The sequence below is a fragment of the Neovison vison genome, chromosome X, assembly GCF_020171115.1.
Source record: "Neovison vison isolate M4711 chromosome X, ASM_NN_V1, whole genome shotgun sequence".
Taxonomy (NCBI): domain Eukaryota; kingdom Metazoa; phylum Chordata; class Mammalia; order Carnivora; family Mustelidae; genus Neogale; species Neogale vison.
The window spans coordinates 107,290,153-107,298,090 of NC_058105.1; the positions used below are offsets into that span (position 1 = coordinate 107,290,153).

General features: G+C 37.9%; 1 pseudogene; it reads left to right on the forward strand.

The window, feature by feature from the left end:
• Nucleotides 1-849: 849 nt before the first annotated feature.
• On the forward strand, nucleotides 850-1,864 carry LOC122896273 (annotated as a pseudogene).
• The last annotated feature ends 6,074 nt before the right edge of the window (nucleotides 1,865-7,938 follow it).

Sequence of the window (7,938 nt, forward strand, 5' to 3'; positions counted from 1 at the left end):
ACATACTACTCAAAACAACCCACAGATTCAAGCAATTCCATTGCTACAGTTCCTCTCAAAATAATAACATTTTCTCACAAAACCAGAACAAATAATAATAACATTTATGTAGAACCACAAAGATCCTAATAGCCAAAGTAATCTTGAGGAAGGAAAACAAAGCTGGAAGTCTCACAATTTCAGATTTCATGATATACTACAAAGCCATAGTAATCAAAACAGTATGTTACTGGCCAAAAAATAGACACATAGATCAATAGAACAAAATAGAGAGCCTGGATGTAAATCCACACTTATGTGGTCAATTAATCTATGATCAAGGAGGCAAGAATATACAATGGGAAAAAGACAGTCTCTTCAACAATTAGTGCTGAGAAAATGGACAGCTACTAGTAAAAAAAAAAAATGGGACCACTTTAAAACACCATACATTTAAAAAATAAAAACCAAAAACCTCAAAATGGACCAAAGATCTAAATGTGAAATTGTAAACCATAAAAATCCTAGAAGAGAGAACAAACAGTAATTTTTATGACATAAGCCATAGTATCACTTTTCTAGATATGGTTCCTAATGCAAGGGGGAAAAAAAAAGCAAAAATAAACTATTGGGACTATGTCAAAATAAAATAAAAATGCTTTGCCTTGCAAAGGAAACCACCCACAAAACAAAACAAACAAAACTGAATGGAAGAAGATATGTGCAAATGACATATCTGACAAGAGGTTAATATAAAAATATATAAAGAATTTATACAACTCAACACCACAAAATCAATCTGATTAAAAATGGGTAGAGGGGCTCTCTGCTCCTCCCCGTTTGACAGACAGCCACACCTTCTGGTGCAGTGCCGGCTGAGACACAATGAAGAAGGTCAGAGTGAATAGATTTGGCCATATTGGGCAACTGGTCACCAGTGCCACTTTTAACTCCAGCAAAGTGGATACTGTAATCATCAATGACCATTTCATTGACCTCAACTACATGGTCTACATGTTCCAGTATGATTCTACCTATGGCAAATTCCACGGGACAGCAGAAGCTGAGAACAGGAAGCTTGTCATCAATGGAAAGTCCATCTCCACCTTCCAGGAGTGAGATCCTGCCAACATCAAATAGGGTGATACTGGTGCTGAGTATGTTGTGGAATCCACTAGGGTCTTCACCAACATGGGGTGGGGCTCACTTGAAGGGCAGGGCCAAGAGGATCATCATCTCTGCTCCTTCTGTTAATGCCCCCAAGTTCATGAGGGGTGTGAACCATGAGAAGTATGACAACTCCCTCAAGATTGTCAGCAATGCCTCCTGCACCACCAACTGCTTGGCTCCTTTGGCCAAGGTCATCTATGACAACTGCAGCATCATGAAGGGACCATGAGCATCTCTTATGCCATCACTGCCACACAGAAGACTGTGGATGGCCCCTCCAGAAAGCTGTATGTAGCATGATGGCTAAGGGGTTGCCCAGAACATCATCACTGCTTCCACTGGTGTGGCCAAGGTTGTAGGCAAGGGCATCCCTGAGCTGAACAGGAAGCTCACTGGCATGGCCTTCTACATCCTTATCCTCAATGTGCCTGTTATGGATCTGACCTGCTGTCTGGAGAAAGCTGCCAAATACAACGACATCAAGAAGGTGGTGAAGCAGGCATCAGATGACCCCCTCAAGGGCATCCTGGGGTACACTGAGGACTAGGTTGTCTCCTGCAACTTTAACAGTGACACCTACTCTTCCACCTTTGATGCTGGGATTGGCATTGCTCTCAATGATCACTTTGTCAAGTTCATTTCCTGTTATTATAATGAATTTGGCTATAGCAACCTGGTGGTGGACCTTACGGTCCACATGGCCTCTAAGGAGTAAGAGCCCCCTGGACCACCAGCCCCAGTGAGAGCAAGAGGAAGAGAGAGGCCCTCAGCTGCTGGGGAGTCCCTGCCCCAACTGATCCCCTGAAACACTAAGAATCTCCCAACCTACACCATCTCCATCCTAGACCCCTGAAGAAGGGGAGGGGCCTGGGGAGCCCTACCTTATCACATACCATCAATAAAGTATACTGTACCCAGCCAAAAAATAAAAGGGTAGAGGGCCTGAAGAGACATTTTTCCAAAGAAGACATACAGATGGGCAACAGACACATGAAAAGATGCTTAACACTGGTAATCATCAGGGAAATGCAAATCAAAAGCACAATGAGAAATCACCTGACACCTGTCAGAATAACTAAAATCAAAAAGACAAGAAATAACAAGTGTTGGTGAGGATTTGGAGAAAAAGGATCCCTTGTACATTGTTGGTGGGACTGTAAACTGGTGTAGACACTGGGGAAAATAGTATGGAGGTTTCTCTGAAAATTTAAAATATAAACACCATAGCATCCAGTAATTCCACTTATGGTATTTTACCCAAAGGTAATGAAAACAATAATTTGAAAAGATATATGAACCCCTATGTTTATTGCAACAATATTTACAACAGCCAAGATATGGAAGCAATCCAAGTGTCTATCAATAGATAAAGGGATGAAGAAGATCTGGTACACACACACACACACACACACACACATATACACACAGATATTATGCACCCATAAAAAAGGAATGAGATTGTGCCATTTGTGGCCACATGGACAGACATAGAGAGTATTATGCTAAGTGAAATAAGTTAGACTGAGAAAGACAAAAACCAGAGAATTTCACTCACATGTGGAAATTAAGAAACAAAACAAATGGACAGGGGCGCCTGGGTGGCTCAGTGGGTTAAGCTGCTGCCTTCGGCTCAGGTCATGATCTCAGGGTCCTGGGATCGAGTCCTGCATCGGGCTCTCTGCTCGGCAGGGAGCCTGCTTCCCTCTCTCTCTCTCTCTGCCTGCCTCTCTGCCTACTTGTGATCTCTCTCTGTCAAATAAATAAATAAATAAAATCTTAAAAAAACAAATGGACAAAGGAAAAAAAAAAGAGACAAACCAAGAAACAGAGAACAAACTGATGGTTACTTGAGGTGGGGGGAAGGATGAAGAAGATGATGGGAATTAAAAAGTATACTTATCATGATGAACAATGAGTAATGCGTAGAATTGTTGAATGGATAAAGGAAATGTCTCTCTCTCTCTCTCTCTCTCTCTCACACACACACACACACACATATTATTCAGCCATTAAAAAAGGATGAGAGCTTGCCATATGCAACAGACAAATGAACATAGAGAGTACTATGCTAAGTGAAGTAAGTCAGACTGAGAAAGACAAATGCCATATGATTTCACTTATTTGATGAATGTAAAAACAAGTCAAATGAATAAATAAACAAAAATCAGAATCAGTCCTATAAATATAGAGAGCAAGCTGATGGTTGCTAGAAAGGTGGAGGGTAAGAGGATGGGCAAAATGGCTGAAGGAGAGTGGGAGATACAGTTATAGAATGAATAACTCATGGAAATAAAAGGCAATAATATAGTGAATGCAGTCATTAATACTGTCATAATATTGTATGATGACACATAGTAGCTACACTTGTAGTGAGCACAGCATAATGTATAAACTTGTCAAATCATTATTTTGTACACCTGAAACTAACATAACATCTGTGTCAATTATACTCAAATTCAGAATTTTTAAAAGTCTATCTAATCTTTGAAAGTCATCATTCATGATTCATTCTTAACACTGAATTCATAGTTAAATCCTATTAAAGTGATGACATAGTAGCTCCCCTTGCCTTCTCGGGATTCCCACTATCATGGCCTATGTCCAGACCCTCAATGCTTCCCATCCAGTAAGTCCTTGTAGTTGATAATGCCAATGCCCACACACATATGGCTACCATATAAAGGCTGCCTCTCACAAACACCTTAAACCCTCAGTCTGAGGGCTTTTGTCTGGGCTTGGAACCAAGGTCAGTCTGCATGAAGGGCAAACCAGAAATGCTGGAGAGATACTGTTTCTAGAAGTCCTCCATAAGAAACAGATGTGGAATTAGAGGGGAATAACTCAGTTTCCTCTCCCCTTGGGTGTGAAAAAGCTGAGAGTGTGTCTACATTTTCTCCCAGAGTTTTGCAGGGGACCTAATTTCCAGTTGCCTGCATGAGTAACTGGCTTTATAATACACATTTTGTTGGCTTCCTTCTCATCCCCCTATCACTTCACCACTTCTTTAATGATTGGTCTACTGAGGGTAGACCTGAGGGTCTACCTCTTGGGGAGTACAATCTAAGACAACCCTATAGTTAAGTGTTGCTCCAAACTCTCAGTCAACTTCCTTAAACACTGCTGCCAAATGAGCTCCCTGAAACTCCAATCTCATTTTTGTCATCTACCTGCTTAAAGTCTTCCATTCGCTCCCTGTATCTTTTAGTCTAGTGTTTCCTCCTTGGTTTTGTGCCCCAGTCCATGAAGTGATCCTTTTCTACTTCTATAGCTACATTTCAGAACAACCCAAGTCATGAACACTTTGATATGGTCATAGAAAATTAGAAAGCATACAATGATTCCAGCCTTACACTACTGCCCTACCTATGATTTCCACCAAACCCTCTTTTTCATCTAGCTAAGTTTCACTCCATGTCAATGCTGAACACTTATATCTTAAAGAAGCCTTTCCTGTTTTTTATCTTTCTGAATCACATGGCTCATCTCTATATCCATTATCCTCTGTTCTTTCCTCTTTCATGACCTTTGTTAAATCACACATGAATTTTTTACTTAGTTTTCTCCTGCAAAATACTATAAGATTCTTGAGAACAGATTCTTTGGCTCTGATTCTTAGCCACCACTTGGCCAAGAAGAGCTCTCAAAAATAATTTATTAAATAATTACCTAGATGACTAATACCCAGAACAAATTTTTCTATAGGATTTAGGCCATGCTGGATTACTGCCTCCATCTTGTAAAGAAAAGCTAAAACTTCTGAGCCTGGGATTCTAACCACAGAATCTCTCACATCTACCTAAAAGCTTCCTTTCTAACTTCTTCTGCACCTTTCCATATACCACCTTGCACTTTTCCCTCTGGCCACAATGTTTGTTGTTTTTGTTTTCTCATAGCAACTTTTTCCAGATCATTGGGGCTTCCATTGAGCCACTTCCACTATGTAAAAGAGAATGTCTTTTCCATAGCTCTATCAAGAAAATTCCATCTTGGGGCACCTGGGTAGCTCAGTGGGTTAAGCCTCTGCTTTTGGCTCAGGTCATGATCTCAGGGTCCTGGGATTAAGCCCTGCATTGGGCTCTCTGCTCAGCAGGGAGCCTGCTAGCTCCCCTGCCTGCCTCTCTTCCTACTTGTGATCACTCTCTCTGTCAAACAAATAAATAAAATCTTAAAAAAAAAGAAAATTCCATCCCATGCAGGTTCAATGCAACTTGTTCTGTGTATCCATCATCAATCTTCATGGTTGCAATAGCACTTTGTCACCAGATTTTTAACAGTGTTTACCATATAGTGGTATACATAATTGTTTATGAGTCTATCTTCCCTCACTGACTATGGTATCTTCAGGCCAACTGATGTCTTCTGCATTTTCCTTTCTATCCTCAGACAAAAATCTGTCTGATCCTTAGTAAGTGTTTGATAAATCTTTGTTGAAAGTACAAATAAACAAAAGATAACAATATTTCAATTGAATTGCATATATTAAAGTACATGTGTTTATGCATATATGAATATTAGTTTGTATACTAAGTAACTTTAATGTTAGATGTTGATAAACAATCTGAACATATATAGGCTGATATTTGATGGCAGTTACTAACAACGAATCAAATTTTAAAGAAAATTATAGATACCCTGTGGAAAATAATATTTTTTATATAAGCAACAGAGGAAAGATCTGGAGTAGACATAAATCTCACCTAATAAGAAAGTAATTTCGAAGGTAGTGATTAAAATTATAATAAAAAAATCAAGTCCTTTATTGTGTAAGGGCACCAACAAAAACTATAATTCTTTTAAGATCAGAAGTCTAGCTACTTCTCAAAGCAAACAAGTCTATAGACCTCACACTGAAATAAGAGGGAATCCAGAGCTGCCAATTTTATACCCTCATTAAACCAGGGAAGCCACAAATAACTCTTGCTGATGAGGAAATTATGTCAAGTACCAAAATTGTCAGGGGAAAAGCATAACAATATATAAAAATCTCACGGCTTGACTTTAAGATCAGAAATTAATATTCATGATAAACATCATAGTCAAGGACATAGAGCTGTGCACTCTAGAGTTAAAGGTCTTAATCTCCAATTTTAGAGTAGTCATTAAGTACTGTTTAGACAAACAAAAATGTTATTTCCTCCAGTGGGACTATTAGAGTAAAGAGAGAACTGTCATATTTGCCTAATTAATGAAAACAATATTCAGTGATCAAAAAAGTTTGATATTTTCAAATGTTTACCTTTTAAACCAAAACCTTTGAAGAGACAACCATAGCAGCAATTTTCATTAAAAGTATAATTACTTGGAAATCTTAATTTAGAAACTAGAACATTTTCTTTCTTTTGTACAAGATGTCTACATGGGATTTCTATACCATGTCAACAAGGTTAACACACAGGCTGCTACTCTGCACAGTATGGGTTTCCTTAATTAAGAACTTTTCAGAAGGCTGAATTATCTGCAGTGCTCTTCATTTGAAGATCACAGCAGTGGAATCTGGAAGGCACCCCGCTTTGACTTCACTTCCCATGATTCCATTTGTAAATTAAATTGAGCTGAAGAGATAGTCTTTGGAAAAACATTAACTATAGAATACATCTTTAACATATATTAGAAGGAAGACGTCTCCTTATAGTCAATCTTCTAATATTTTAGAAGGAGGTATATAACTTGTATTCTTCACTTTCAATCTACTGTGTGCTAGGTACTATGTCAGATGCTGGCTATACTCTGACAGAAAACTCTTTATACACTTATGGTTTTATAAAGCACCCTGTTGTCCTTCGATTGGTATGGGATAGAACTATCCTAAAAGTTTCACCAACACCTGAATATAAATTCTCAAACTTAATGTAGATTAAAAAAATCCTGGATGCATGTTGAACAGTCAGATTCCTAGTCTTTGTTTCCCAAGAAATGCTGATTCAATCGATGAGATTCAGGAATCTTTCTTTCTTTCTTTCTTTCTTTTTTCTTTCTTTCTTTTTTAATGACCACAGCTAATGATTTAGAATCTAATTATATACCAGACCATGATTTGAAAAACAGTGAGCGGTGATTTACAAGTTTGTTTGTTTGTTTTTGTCACAATTCTCTTAAAAGAGCTTGGAAAATCACTTTGAGTTTTTAGGTTGACATTATTTTATAAGTTTAAAAAAGTTTGTTAATAAGAGGGAGAAAATACTAAATATTATATGAAATGATATAAGACATTGGAAAAATGTTTCATTGCATAATTTAAGAAAATAGGCTTTCACTGTTTTGGGGGGGAATGGTGTAGAACAAATACAAAAGAAAACAGGTATAATTTACCGATGGGTTTTATCAAATGCATCTTGAAAATATGATAGTTCTATAAGATATTCCAACTACACTTATGTCAGTGTTGCTATTATATATTGCTTCAGCTAATCTGAATTAAAAATATACCAATTTGGATTAAGCTTCATATTTACCAGAAATACTACAAGACAGGCAGGAGAGGAAGATCTCTGAATTTAAGAGATTTTTTCAAACTCTTATTTCAGGTTATCTATTTGTTTGGCACCTCAATTCTTTTTACATTCTGAGGCAATACATCATAGCGCAATTTGGGAAGGAAGAAAGTTGCATCTTTCTTTTATAAAATGAAAAAAAATTCTATTGTGAGTTATCAGGCAATTTTAGACAAGAGTTACACATGGAAGTTGAGTTTCAGGTGATGAATTCCCTTCAAATGACTTTTGTGGGACACCCCTTGCAAATTCTTTGTGTCACCCCAGAAATACCTGGGATTCAGTTGGAAGAGCACAG